General features: G+C 32.9%; 1 long non-coding RNA gene across 1 annotated transcript; it reads left to right on the forward strand.

Moving 5' to 3' along the window:
- The first annotated feature begins 4,895 nt into the window (after nucleotides 1-4,895).
- LOC136214474 (uncharacterized) lies at nucleotides 4,896-9,820 on the forward strand. The gene is made up of 3 exons (XR_010681564.1): nucleotides 4,896-5,177; nucleotides 5,353-5,481; nucleotides 9,611-9,820. It is a non-coding gene; the product is annotated as an uncharacterized lncRNA (long non-coding RNA).
- Nucleotides 9,821-16,292: the final 6,472 nt, after the last annotated feature.

Consider the following 16,292-nt stretch of genomic DNA (forward strand, 5'->3'; position numbering starts at 1 on the left):
TCATTGTAACCGCATATTTCTATTCGCCCATTTTTATTTGTGAGACGTGTTATATGCAGATTATCAATTTCGCTGAGGGCATTCTCCGAAGGGATGCAGAGCGAGCCAAGGAGTTGGAAAGTCTTGGTACGGAATTGGCGACTCAGAAGTCGCTTTATGATGATGTCCAAGGGAAGGTGAAGGTCCTAGAGGGCACCTGTCAGAAGGCCGTGGGCGAGAAGGAGGAGGCCCTTAAATCCCTTCAGGCCAAGTCCGATGAACTGCAAAAAGCCCTCGACGACCTAGCTGCTTTCAAGGAGGCCCAAAAGAAGAGGGTTGAGGAGATTTTGGCTGAAGATGGCGCCCGCATCTACTGGTATGGGGAGCGGATTCATGCGGCTTATGAGCACGGGCATCAGGGCCTAGTACTTAACCGCCCCAAAGTTCCCATCCCTGAAAAGGATTTAACTAGGGAGTGGGATAAGCTGGAAGCCGAGGATGCTGATATGGATGAGGTACTCTTCTTAGATTGGAAGAGTCTTCAGGATCCTCCGATTAGCTGCGAGATCCCTATTTAGCCCGCGGAAGGAGAGGCACCCCAAGCCGTTTCTCAACCTGTGCAAGAGGTACCTCTCACCGAAGAGGTTACTGAAGCGGTTACCGATTCAAGGGTTGAGGATTCGCTTGAAGTAGATCCTCCCACCGGAGGAGATGAGGGAGTCGCCGCAGTCCAGGAGGGCATTAGGGGCGAAGGAGAGGAAGCTGTAGCATAGCTTAACTTATATTTGGACTTTTGTATGTAAAAACCATGTAACAAACCGCTCTGATATATATATTTTCTTTCGGTTGTTGCTTTTCATATGTGTGTGATTGTCACTTTTTTGCCCTTTATATGTGCCCTTTGTCCTTTTGCCGACTCCATATTTGTGTTTCTTCATAGCTAGGGTGGCCAGACCCTTTTTGCAATTTTGAGTACTCGTTTATTCGCTTAATTTTATGCCTTAACTTATAATTCTTCTTTCGAAAATAATCATAAGTTTTGATCATAAGGTTTTGCGAGTGATGCGTAATCATGCATCCGCCTTTCTTTAACAGGCAACACATTTATGTGTTTTTGATTTTAACCCTAAGGTTTTTTGCGAGTGATACGTAATCAAGCATCCACCTTTCTTTAACAGGCAACACATTTATGTGTTTTTGATTTTAACCCTAAGGTTTTTTGCGAGTGATACGTAATCAAGCATCCGCCTTTCTTTAAGAGGCAACACATTTATGTGTTTTTGTTAAGAATCCGCATTTTGTTGTAACATACTGAGTGAATGTAATAACTTTTATTGATGACGAGAAAAAGTTTATTACATAGGTACACCAATTGTGCGGGATCGAAGCCTCATTAAAACCTTTTATCAGAAAACCCAGTGGGAAAAACTCATAAAAGGAAAAAGAGTACTCGTCATTTCCTCGAACTACTCGGCCTTTCTATATAGGCGTAGATTCTCTAGATTCCAGGTGCGCGGGAGCTTCTTTCCACTCATTTCTTCTATTTCGAAAGTGGCCGGTCCCATCTTCTTGGATACTTTGTATGGCCCGATCCAGTTGACGCCTAGCTTGCCTTTGCCATCTCTAGACTGTATTTTATCTGCTTTTTTCAAGACCAAGTCGTTTTCGTTGATCATTACTTTTCGCACTCTTCTGTCATGGTATTTCTTGATTCTATTGCGGTACATTGCCATTCGCATGTAAGCTTTTTCTCTTCGTTCCTCCACACAATCCAAAGCATCTCTGATGTTGATAGGATTTTGTGTGTCGTAATAATAAATTGTCCGATCTGTGGGCGACTTGATTTCAATAGGTAGGACTGCTTCGGCTCCATAAACTAGCGAGAAAGGTGTTTCGCCTGTTGCTGCCTTTACAGAGGTTCTGTATGCCCACAACATATGGGGTATCTCATCCGCCCAACCTATTTTTTTGTCACCTAGCCGCTTCTTGATGCCTTGAACCATGGCCCTGTTGGTAACTTCCGTCATACCATTTGATTGGGGATGGTTTACAGAAGAAAAATGATTCTTGATTCCCATGCTTTCGCAGTATGTTTTGAACTTGGCACAGTTGAACTGGGTGCCATTGTCGGTTATAAGCTTCTGCGGGATCCCAAATCGCATGATAATGTTCTCTCGTAAGAACTCGATCATTCGCTCAGGTGTTTGTGCGGTTACTGCCTCCGCTTCTACCCATTTGCTGAAGTGGTCCACTACGACTATCAAATACTTCCTTTTCTTTGTTGTTTTTGGGAATGGACCCACTATATCAATTCCCCATGTTGCGAATGGCCACGCCGTCATTATAGTGATTTGTTCAGCTCCGGGAACATGCTTTTCATTCGCATGGATTTGACAGTTGTGACATTCCGCAACCATCTTCTGGGAATCTTCCACCACCTTGAGCCAGTAGTATCCCATCAGTTTGACCTTTCTTGCCAATGCCGTCGAAGCTTCGTGCGCCCACAAATTCCTTCGTTTAGTTCTCGCAGCACATAGTCTCCTTCATTGCGACTAACGCATTTCAACCATGGACATGTGTACGATTTCCGATACAAAGTTCCATCCCGCATTGAATATCGTGCCGACTGCCCAATTATTTTTCTGGCTAAGCTCTTATCAACCGGCAAAACTCCCTGCTCCAGATATTGACGGATTGGCATCCGCCAATCTTCATCGTCTTCCAGTTCCTCGATGATCATAATCTGATCAACCTCGAATGCTGGTGCCGATTTTATTTCCAAGCTGCATGCTTTTTGACTCCATGGTTCTCTACTTGCCGCTGCTTTTGCCAATTCGTCAGCTTTTGCATTTTGGCCTCGTGGAACATGCACCATCTCCCAAACGACTCCCTTATGCGTTAACTCTTGTGTCAATCTGCCGACTACCTGATGGTATTTTACTAGCTCCTCCTATTTCACCAGATAATTTTTTGTGATCTGGTTTATCATGAGTTTAGAATCGCTGTAGATTACCACTCTTTCTGGGGTGAGTTCATTGAGCAACTTCAATCCGCATATTGACACAAGAGAAATTGATCGAGTTTTGATGGAATATAATCTTCAACATCAGGTTTATATATCTTCTTAGTATCGTCTTGGCGAAACATCAATTCCTCATATAAGATTTCCATATCATCCTTGAAGCTCGATTAGAGTCTTTCAAGTTAAAAATAGAACTTTATTTAGGAAAATATGAAAATTTCATAATGAGTAAAGCACAGAGAATAACTCGATGTGTTTATATTAATAATTAATGGGGTGGGATTGCCGTTGAGATTCAGCTTCAAAAGCCAAAAGTCTAGTCTAGTCTAGCTTTAATTTGATTATGTTTAAGAATTTTGATTAAATAGTTGGTGGATTGATTTGAAGTTTCTGAAACCAATTGTCAAATTAGAATCATTCCATCACTTGCTTCAGGTTTGAAATAATTTCTCTTTTTTATTTTAGTTGAAATTATAAATAATAACTCTTATAAAAAAAATAGTCATGTTCGTACGGTCAGTAATTGATCAAAATATATTTGGTCAGTCAATATTAAATCAAAACTTATTATAATCGTGTGGTTTAAAATTTTCTTAATTAAATAAAAAATAAAATTATTCTTTTAATTAATTTATTAATTTGAATAAAACTTGTCCTAATCTCTATTCACGTGATTGTAGCGAATTAATCAATTAAATATTACAAATTCTTATCCTAATCTAATCTTGATTCACATTATTTTACTTAATTACTAGTTAATTAAATATTAAAAATTCATGTTGTTATCTAATATTCACAGCACTCTCATCTTTTATACAACGTTTTTTACAAACAGATTTTATTTATAAGAGTCAATATTAATCAATTTCATACGTTAAACATCTCATATTGTTGCATTTAAGAATTTTTTTTGACCTAATTTCAAATATAATAAACCGAATTAAAATAATCACATTTATTTAATTGAAAATAAATAGTTAAATATAAATATCTAAAGTTTTATAGAACATGTTTATTTTTGGCAAAATGAGTTATTCTTTCGATTTCTTATTTGATGTGACATTTATTTCGTTTTTTTATAATTGTATACATTAAATATCTTAGCCGTAATGAATATTTAGAAAGTTTGATGTGACATTTATATATATATATATATTAAAACAGTAACGATGTAGCTGAGGTGTCGCTCTCTCATTTTTTTACCGATTATCTTTTTTGTTCGTTTTTGCTATTATCTTTTTTAAAATTTCTTAGCTGAAATTCTACTTCCTATTATTTCTCAAATATTTAACATTAAAAAAAAAAAAAACTAAGCAATAAACCTGCGAAAGTGGTGGGATGGTTCCTGGTTTTCAATTAAAATTGATATTTTTTTCCAATTTAAATATTATTTAACATGTAGTTGATAAAACCTACCAAGTGGTGGTTATCCTTTTCAATTAAAATTCATATATATCTTTTCCAATTTAAATACTATTTTTAAATAAAATGAACATGTAGTTGATAAATATTGTTTTTTGTTTGTATTTTTCTTTTCATATATACAACGGAAATTATAATGCAAAAATATATCTATATAATTCTATTTATATATTTATATCTCTATATAAAATTAATTAATTTGTTGATTTATTATTTTTAATTGATTGAACTTATCCTTTTACGTTTTGTTTCTTATCTTTTTGAAAAGAGTTTGTTTTTTACCTTTTCTCAAATTCCTATCTTCCTATCTTCAAAAAAAAAAAAAAAAAAAATTCCTATCTTCCTTAGTATTAAGATAAGCTTAATCTACTCATTCTATGAATTTATTTGCCTATTAGGCCATTTTCTATTTTCTTTCTTCTTTTTCCATGGTTTAAATTGGTGTTTTTTTTATATACTTTTTACACAGAAATGCTTCTTATTCTTCTATTGTGTTTGCGGAGGTAATCATTGAAGCTTTTCAAAATCAAATATGAAAGAGATACTTTGGAAGAGTTCCCTATGGTCAGTTGTGGACTCTCTCTTTAACTTTTCAATATATACATCCTTCCTTTCCTTTCTATGTTATTTTAAATTTTATATATATTAGCGGCATAATGCATCGGCCATTCAATCTAAGCAAACCGCTTCTCCTATTTGCTTTTTATGGTTCATGATTATAGAATGGTTTCTCAAGGATTCGCTTGGAGTTCAGGTCCGCCATCACCTAAACGTTTCCATGATTTTTTATTTCTGCTTTTTTTCTTTATTGTTTGACTTACATTAGGTTTCCCATCTTTCACAGTTCCAAAAAGGAGTTGATTTTTTTTTAAGGAACCTATTTAATTATATTGTTTTCTGATGCTGAAAAAGTAAATGTATAAATGCAGGTTATGAAAATACATTGATGGCATGTTGCGAGTATGGTGGAGCACCATTCAACTATAATAGGAATATAACATGTGGGGGTAAAGGACGCATAATGTGTGTGAGGATTGATCAAAATGCATTTTTACTTGGTAAATAATTTATTAGTCCCCTCATTTTTACCTAACACACTGTTTAGTCCTCCTATTTTGGAAAACACATTATAAGATCCATCTCTTTTGTTAATATTAACCCGTTGGTCTTTCTATCTATTTTTTTTCTAGATTTTTAACCCTTATAGATAGAAAATATAAGAGTAACATGACCATTTTATATAAAACTGTCTTGAAAGCTAAGATATGTTCGGTTAAAAATCTAAAAAAACTAAACAGAATGACTAAATGGTTAATATTCACAAAAAAATAGAGACTTTATCATGTGTTTTTTAAAATAGGAAGACTAAACAACGTGTTCGGTCACACGATTTTTGAATTATTTTTTCTTTAATTAAAATTATATTTTGACATGTTAATACAATAATGAGAATTTTTTATTTTATTTTATGTAATTGATACAATTAAATGAATAGATTAACATATTTAAAAAGAGAGGTTAGAATGCAATTTTTGTATGGTTAAGTTAAGTGCTATATTTTTTTAAGTGGATTTCTAGCAATTTTTTCGTTGTCTTATTATTAATAGATGGAGGGATATCGGGATAGTACCTTTAAAATTATTGGATAACTCTTTTTTTTTTTTTTTTTGAAGGTATTGGATAACTCCTTTTCATTTTTCATATTAGCTTTAATTAAAATTCAAAAAAATAAATAAAAGAAAATTCAAAAAACTTTGTAACTAATTGATTTATTTTCGTATTTAATTTGAATTCAACTATCATCAAATCATTTCTTAAAAAAAAAACTATTATCAAATCATGGTTTTCTTCTATTTTATATTATTTGATATTTTATTTTTAATATATAAAATTTGATATTATCTATATAATTTTATTATCAAATATGACCATTGATCTTTCACTTATTATTTCTTTAAAACGTTGTAATATAGAAAACAAGGTTTTCATTCATAGATTTACTTTAACTCCTTCTAATATCAGATTGCAATTTAAATTTTAAAGAAGACGGTTTAGTTTGTGATGACAATAAATAAAAATTAAGGACAACCACTACACATGTTGGTTTATTATATCTTCCCCACCCAGTTTTTCAGTAATGTCGAGATGTATGTTGGAGTATCTAAAATGAAAAGTAAAAGTAGATTGAAATTTTTTATTTACGACGATGAAGATAGAACATGTAGTCGTACTCAAAATATAGTATTCAAATAGATTTTTAATTATTTATAGTAAATTATTATGCTAAAATCTATATATAATATAAAACAGTAATGATGGAGCTGAGGTGTCACTTCCTTATTTTTTACTGATAAAAAATATAATATAATATATATTAATTTTAATTATATTATTATACTCCCTCCGTTTTTTATTATATGACGTTTTGGACTTTTGAATTTGTTTATTTTTATATGTCGTTTTGTATTACCAATGCACTTTTTATAATACTTTCTCTAATTTGCCCATATTTATTGTAAGAGAGAGATATAGTTATTAATGCAAATTATCTTAATTAAGTCATAAAAATTAATAAGAGAGAGAAATTTTGCATAGAAAGTAGAGATCCAGGAGAAAAGTATTAAGGGTACATTAGTCATTTTAATAGTCTCATTAATATTGCATTGGTCTTGATGAAAAACCTTAAACGACATATAAAAAAGAATGGAGGGAGTATTTATGTATAAAAAGATTATTTTATCCGTACTATATCTAAGAGTTCTATAGAATTTAAATTAATCCCTAATATCTCTCTAATTCTCTCTCTCTCTCTCTATATATATATATATATATATATATATATTATAATAATAATATAATATAAAACAGTAACGATGGAGCTGAGGTGTCACTTCCTCCTTTTTTACTGATTAAAAATATAATATCTATATATAATATAAAACAGCAACGATGGAGCTGAGGTGTCATTTTCTCATTTTTTAGTGATAAAAATATAATATAATATATAATATATTAATTTTAATTATATTGTTATATTTATCTATAAAAAAATTAATTTATCCATACTATATCTAAGAGTTCTACAGAATTTAAATTAATTCATAATATCTCTCTAATTCTCTACACACACACATATATATATATATATATATATATATATATATATAAAACAGTAACGATGGAGCTGAGGTGTCACTTCCTCTTTTTTACTGATTAAAAATATAATATAATATATAATATATTAATTTTAATTATATTATTATATTTATCTATAAAAAGATTATTTAAAATAAATATGAAAATAAAATAATAATATTTTAATTTATATAACACCTTTATATCATTAATTGTAATTATTAGATTATATTTTTGTTAATATTTATATGTTAAGATGAATCCGTGCATCGCACGGGCCAAAAACTAGTTTAAATAACTGTCAAACCAGTTTTTTTAAAAAAATTTCGGTAACGCAAGGTTAAAATTAATCTTGATTGGAAACGTTAGGGTTAAATTTAAATTATTTTATACGTTAAAGTCAAATCTATACTTCATTAAAAACGTTAGGATCAAATTTAACTTTTATACCATTAAATATTATTATTATTATTTTTTTTATTTGATATTAATATTCACACTTCTTTTCAAAAAGAATCAAGACAAAATTTTTTATATTTTTATAAAAAAAACTAATTTTCTCAAAAAGAAGAGTTGGCAGTTGCAGGAATCCATAAGGATTCCCGCAACAGGGACTCTGGAACGGCATAATCGCTTACTTTTTTTTTTTTTCATTACCGTGCAAACAGCACCGTAATGGCGTTTTTGTTTAAGTCCAGTATAATAACAGCTCATTTGAAAGAAATATTTCCTAACCAATACTATATTAATAATAATTTTTCAAAGAGAATCAAATTGATATTTAACTCTTGTGTCACATATTAATATAGGATCTATCAGTGGACCTTAAGTACCAGTTTGAACTTTTTGTCCAGTTGGTTCCATGATATGGTAGCCGAGCCGCTTGGATCAAACGGTCGAAGATTCGAGTCCTGACAACCTCTTTAATTTGTGGTGTTAAAAACACATAGTGGGATGAAAAATTTCTCTAATTTTAAATATAAAAAAATTAGACCTGTTAATTCCTAAGCTTAATTCGATCTATTAATTTTTCACCGAATTAAGAAGGAAAAAAAATACTTAATTATGATTTAAAAAATTTAATTTTTTTTAATATCAGAAAGTCAATTGTGATTCTTACGTTATAATTTCAACGAACTCTTGTATTTTCTTGCTGGAAAAGAGATTGATGATCATTCTTCTTTAATTGAATTAATTCTTCATTGCTCACAAAATTTACTGTTTTGTGTCAAATTGCAGCTGTAATAATTTATGGATTTTATTATAGAACTAGTCCATCGATAACCCTCCAATAATACAGTGGATGCATTATGTATTAAGCCTTAATTAATTCATTTCATAAAAAATCCATAAATGATTAGAGCTGTAAGACAGTAAATTGTAAGTAATTAATGAATGAAGAAACCAATTCCAGAAGGAAGATTAGATATGACTCGAATTGCATAAAAACCATTTCATAACACTGTCTGTCCAGCCAATATTACAGCAAAAACACAGATATGACTCGAATGCAAAAAAACGTATGTGTTTTTTCTTAATTTCCTTTTAGAGAGGGAGAGAGAGAGAGAGGAAGTTGAGATATAAAATGGCTTGAGTGAGAGACCCAGTATTGGGATACTGGAGAAAAAGTAATCACATTTGCTGATTATTTTTGGTAATGTCTTCTTCTTCTTCTTTTGGTTCTGATGATTATTTTTCTGGGTTTTTGTCAAAGTTCATGACTTACTTTGGTTCTTTCTTTCATGATTTTATTCTATGATTTAAACGATGCAATAATGTCGTGGATACGAGGTCTGCTCCTTAGGATTTTATAGCAAAATTATTTTGAACATTAGTTCTGAAGAAATCCATTCAGTCAATAAATTCAGGAATTACTATCCCTTTTGCTGATTTTAGCATAATTATTTTAGTTTTGATCTGAACAACGATAATGTTTATAGCTTTTTTCAGTTGGAATTAAGCGATTAAATTCGGGAGTTAGTGTCGATTATGAAACTTATGAACATACAATATTTCAGACCGATATATTTGATAGCAATTTCCATTTGACAGGATTCAATTTATTCTTGATCAGTTAAGGCTGAACACTGAGAGACATACAAGAAAGGAAATGGATTACAAGCAGCGCTGGGGCTTAAGGCCAGGAGACAGTGACATCAGCGATTCTGAGTCCGAGACAGAAGATTTAGGTGTTGAACCAGATCATGAAAATGAAAATGTAAATGAGCAACCAATTTCGATTTGTCCTCCTCCTGTTGCTAATCCTGAAACTAGCAAATTCCAGCAGATTCCTGCTGTTTCAGGACAAACTGAAACTGTAAAAGCTGTAAGCAGGAAGAGAGGAGGAGGCATAGAAATCGATTTAAACAAAAAGTATGAAGAGCCCAAACTAGTCAGGCGGAAGAAAGGCAAAACTGAGAAAGGCGAAAATAATAATGCTGCTTTGATTCATCTGGAAACGGTCATAAATGTTGAAACACCTTTCCACAAGATTTTGATTTGACAAAATTAATTAAGTGAAAGTAAATATTCTACAACACACTAAGTTTAAATGCTTTGATTTAGTGTTACTAATGTGTTTGTTCAATGTTGAGTTTATAATTTATCATAAGACATAAAGATCATAAGGCTCAAGCCCTATATGGAAATCAAGGCCCAAGTCAAACGAGCCAAAGACCACTCAGCCCGCGTATCTCCAAAACGTCGTCGTTGAAGTGATGAAACGCATGCTGAGTAAAGAAGGATCGAGAAGATCCACGTAGACAACTTCGGTATGAAGCTGCTGAGCTGTCTCGACAAAACGTGCAGGACAGCTACTGACCATAAGACAGCTTCCAGACAAAGTATTTCCTCATTAGGTAAAGGTCAGAAGACACAACAAGCTGTCTGGTTGACATTACCCAAAATGGTGGAACATACTGACTCACTGACCGAAGAACAGAAGACGCTGGAATCTGATTGGCTAACGAGAACTGCTGGCAGACTCAGTGAAAGCGACCTGTAGCCGTTTGTCTCCAACGGTTATTTCGAAATTCGAAATAACCAGAAGCTCTCATAGCTCTCTATAAATAGAGCATTCAGAATCCACATTCTTCAGAGAACTTTGAGCAAGAGCCGCTACGCTGACCAAACGTATACAAAAGTTCTCCATCAAGAAGCAAAGCAAAATTCTTACACTACATTTTCATATCTGTGTAAAAGTCTAGAGTGGTTGTTTTTCAATCATCTAAGGTGTTCTAGCAATTGTTGTTTAGTACAAAATCTTTATCATTTCTAGAAGTAGAAAGGAGAGGCTGGGTACTCGGTTTTAAGTACTCAGCGGAGAGATTAGGATTGAGTAGAAGTATAGAGGAAGGTACTCTTGTCATACTCAATTGCTGATATTGTAAAAGGTTTGAGGCTCTACCTTTAAAGAGCTCAGTAGAGGATTTGAAATCTCGGAGGTGTTCCGGGGACAGGACGTAGGCTTAGAAGAAGCCGAACCTGGATAAATCTGCTGAGTGAAGTATTTCTAAACCTTAACTCCTTATTCATATTGCTTGCTTAAAACAAACTAAAACTGACCAAGTAAAAGAGGTCAAGCTGAGTTGTGCGCTACAAACGAATAGGTTCAGGAATAGACTCTAAGTGCTATTTCCTGACCTAAGCAACGAAGCTGTCCTAGTCAATGAACACTTTGTTAAATGAACATAAAGTTACTCGAATGGGACTGTCATCTTGGATGATGAAAGAAATGAAGAAAGGGGCGGCCGAGGAGAGAGCTAAAAAGGAAATCCAAATCAAATTGCAGCATGTTCAAGTACTCAACTTTGTCAAGGACATCGAGGAGCAGCCTCAGGAAAAGGTCTACGTACCTACAAAATGGCAACCTATGAATATTGAAGACTTGTACTGAAATTTGTCATTTATCTTTGTTGCATTTACCAATTTACCTTTTGTTCTTGGAATGAGTCTGTTTTTCTATAAACATTATTTTGTTTGTTAGGGTCTATGTTTCAGATTCAAAGGGAATAAAAGCAATTGGATCTTCATATTCTTCCTTCCCTCAATTAAATGATATGGAGTTCAAGTTCAAACGAGGGAGGGTCTATGTTTAAATTAGTTAATTTTCCTTTCAAAATCATAATCCAACGCTTCATATCACGGTTAAAGTTATTCACTTTATTCAATTAATAGTAGAATAATAACAACAAATTTTCAAACTTAAAAACAAGAAATTTTATTTATGATTCCTTCAGATCATCAGGTCACATTAACAAAAGTTGAATGAGCACTAAATATATGATCACTCAGTAATCAAACCCCAAACAAAAAGGATAAATTAATATTCCCCAATGCCTGAAGAACTAGGCATAAAGATACCTGAGCTAGGTGCAAAACAAGCTAAAAAGTCACAGATTCTGAAACAATCTCAGCACTTGAATTCACTTGGAAAATCTATTGAAATTCTTGAAAATATCATAAGATTCTGGTGAAGAATAGCTTCCTCCTGACCCTGATGCTGATCCTGATGCCGATCCTGATCCTGACCCTGATCCTGGTACTGACCCTGGTGCTGGTCCTGATCCTGATCCTGATGCTCCATTCAATTGCTGATATTTAGATTTTCCAAGGAGAACGGGTTTGGAATACTCGAGCCAGGAGGAAGAGGAACTGTGGATCCATTTGTGGATCCATTTCCTGTGGTTCTGTTCTGCTGGTGTAAGAAAATCACATCTCCATAACTCATTTGATCATAGTTTCTACTGCTAGGACCGAGTATTAGATTAGGCCTTTCTGATTGATTCTGAGCGATTCTTGGTTGGATCAATGGAGAAGAACTATCAGGCCTCAAATTTGCAACATCAGGATTTTTCAGGATCAATGATAAGGATAAGTCCATCCATGGAGATGGAGCTACTTGACCGATCGGTTCTGATGGAAAACCAGACTTTTCAGCTTCATAGTTCGGAGTAGATTGGCTGTAATCAAGTTGAGGTTTTGGTACTTGACAGGGAGTGTTTGAAGTAGCAGCAGGTTTTTTGCCTTTAGCAGCAGATTTCCTAGCAGATGCGTCTTTACAATTTTGTGCGGTTAAGCCCATCACAATGCTCTTGTGTGGCACATTCTTGTGGGACTCAACTGCTTGTTCAAGTTGTGGAATGGAAATGTTAGAATCAGCTAATTTCTTTCCCTTGTTTGGCCTTTCATTGCCATTTTTTAGCGGTATGTAGAGCGTTTCCTGAGGTTCCTCATTAAAGTTGAATAGTTGCACTTGCACATTTTCGTCAAATTTGACTGACTTGTTCACATGAACCTGAACCTCCTCTTCATACTTTTGGTTTAAATCAAATTGGAACTGAACTTGAACTGGAGCATTCTCTTTAGTTTCGCCTTCCTCAGTTTGGCCTTTCTTCCGCCTGACTAGTTTGGGCTCTTCATACTTTTTGTTTAAATCGATTTCTATGCCTCTTGCTCTCTTCCTGCTTACAGGTTTTACAGTTTCAGTTTGTCCTGAAACAGCAGGAATCTGCTGGAATTTGCTAGTTTCAGCAGGAGGAGGACAAATCGAAATTGGTTGCTCATCTTCATGATCTGGTTCAACAACACCTAAATCTTCAGACTCGGACTCGGACTCGGAATCGCTGTCACAGTCTCCTCTCCTGAAGCCCCAGCGCTGCTTGAAATTCATTTCCTCTCCTGTCATGATCTCTATGTCTCTCAGTGTTCTTCAGCCTTAACTCTTCAAGAATAAATTGAATCCTGTCAAATGAAAAATGCTATCAAATACGATTATCCATTGATACGACTATCATTATTGCATGGTTTAGATCATATTGAATAACTAAAGAATGAAGAAGAGAAGCAGAGGAATCATAAAAATCAAAATTTGAAGCATGAAAGTGCAAAGAAGAAGAAGACATTACGTACCAATTGGTTCTGGAGAAACACAAGTGTTGAAATGGGTCTCTGGCAGCCATTTTATATCTCAAATTTCTCTCTCTAAAAGGAAATATATGTTTCTTCAGTGGCATTTGGATTGACAGAAAAAACTTAAGCTCCTTCCTTGTGTTATTAGCTGGATTATATGTCTCATTTTAATGAAGTTCAAAGGTTAATATATCACATCTACAATATTCTTGGGATCCATTACATTATTTCACTAACCAGGTTAGGATACAAATTATTCCACCTGAGAATTAATTAATTCCATAACACAAATGTTAACATTCAATTACATTAATGATCATTTCATTCAAATATCAATTTACAGCATATATAAAAATGTTTGCTTTACTAATACAAATTGGAGTTTTTTCTTAAAAAAAAAAAACAAACCAAAAACAAATTGGAGTTTTATATTAAAAATAGAATTTTCATGAGTTAAATTATGAACATCCTTATTAAGGAAAATCAAAAAGTAATTATTCTTTTTATAAAAAATATATTGAATTTGTCATTATATATATATTTAAATATATTTTCAAATACACATTCTAATTTACAATTTACCCTTATAATTTTAGTTTTTTTTTTAATCTGAATTTCATCGTTAATGGCATTGAAATAGATTTTGAAAATTTTAAGTTTCCTATCTAATTGCATGAATTGTTTAAATTAATTTAGTGAGAAACAAATAGAAAAAAAAAATAAAAAATTACAATATTTTTAATTTAATTTCAATTACAAAAGATACAATATTTATGTGTAGGGATGGCAACGGGTAGGGTATCCGTAGGTAGTGCCAGTTCCATACCCTTACCCGTTTATTTTTTAATTACTCATTACTTTAACAGGTATATTTTTACATCCCATATACGACTCATTTAATTCGCGAGTACCCACGGGTACCTTTACCCGTTAAGGATGAATAAATAAAACAAAAATATTACAAATTATAAATTTAATATATCATTAATCTAAAAATTGACCAAATTGAACCTTAATCAATAAGGATAAAGTAGTTTAGTGGTATCACTCATTGATTGAAGAACAAAAGGATGAGGTTCAAATCTCATATTTTAAATCCAAAACAAATATGTGTTTTAATATATACAAGAGTTATGACGGGTACTGGGTACCCTGAGGGTATTCCCATACCCGTTTCGTTATCCAAATGAGTAATGGTTTTGATCTATCATACCTGTCCCATGTCCTTTTATACAGACGGGTAGTCTCATTAGGATCGGGTAGTGCTTAGTACACGTGGGTACGATACCCGTTGCCATCTCTATTTATATGCCTTTATTATCTCTCTTTAAATCTAAAACCGCTTTTGGACGTGCTCTAGCTTGCTATTGAATGTCATTTTTTCCCACATGTGTGACCAATTAATTGAATGAATTCCAGCGTGTTAATATTTTCCATCTTATTTAGTTCATATTTCAATATAGAATTTGTTTACTAATTAAGTAGATATAAAAGGCATTACAGACATATGATCATTACCCTTCAACCGAGTTATTCTATTCCATGTCTTAGAAAGAAAACAACTTAAATCAAAATACTTAATAGCATGGCGATAAATTCATACAACTTCTACCACGAGCACATGCAATGGTCCCGTAGATAGTCAAGTGAAATCCAATAGCACACGAAATAATTTGATCTATGGGCAACATCGTTGTGGTAAAGGATGTAATGCTAGAGAAATAATTACCGCAGAGCATAGAGGGGGAGGTCATAAGTGTCCATACTGTAAAATCGATTTTCGATGGAATGAATACGACCCTAATTAAAATGCATACAGATGAGATATAATTGGAGATACCATTATTATGGTACAGAAGTTCCTATAAAAATGGGAAATGCCCTATCTTTAAGTGCGGTTTGAACTATTGATTTATGTAATTGGAAGTAACCAATTAGGTTTACGAAGAAACCTAATCAATTACTTGTCCAGTTTGAGTACCTCTACATGATAGACCATAACAGAAAACTGAAGAGTAAAGACAGCAAGTGATTGAGTTCAGTAGTTCCTCATAGAAAATTATTGACTCTAGAGATATGGTAATTTGGAGAAGACAATTGTTTGAAGAACCGACAGAACTAGAAGCACCCATTGTTTCCAAGAGAGGTTGTCGGCTTATTCACATTTCATTTGATGGTTAGAGGCGAATTGAAAGCTAAGCAATGGTAATTCTAAACCTGGTGGAAAAAATAGAAATGTCTTTTACGTTACCCCTTATATGTGGTGTATCGACGTAATTTTATAAATTCTAATTTTAGTTTGATTATGTTTAAGAACAGTGATTAATGATGTAGTGGATTGATTTTAAGTTTCTGAATCCAAGTTGGAAACAAAATTAATGTCTTGTCAAATTAGAATAATTCCATCACTTGCTTCAGGTTTGAAATAATTTCTCTTTTTTATTTTAGTTGAAATTATAAATATTTACTCTTATAAATAAGGCTTAATGCTTCTTCAGTCCCCTTAACTTGTCCAAATTGATCATTTTACCCCTCCAACTCATCGAATGTCCTATTTACCCTCTTAACTCCATAAAAATGGTATTTCTCACCCCCTTAACTTGTCCAAATTTGTCATTTTACCCATTCTCAACTCATCGAATATCCTATTTACCCCATTAACTCCATAAAAGTAGTATTTCTCACCACTTATGATCCTATGTACCCTCTTAACTCCATAAAAATGGTATTTCTTATCCCTTTATAGTAGTAAAAAAAGTTAAAAAAGAGAAAGAACGAATAAAAAATACAAATAACAAGAACATTAATATAAACAAGTTAAATA

Source organism: Euphorbia lathyris, chromosome 1 (genome assembly GCF_963576675.1).
Source record: "Euphorbia lathyris chromosome 1, ddEupLath1.1, whole genome shotgun sequence".
In the NCBI taxonomy this organism is placed as follows: domain Eukaryota; kingdom Viridiplantae; phylum Streptophyta; class Magnoliopsida; order Malpighiales; family Euphorbiaceae; genus Euphorbia; species Euphorbia lathyris.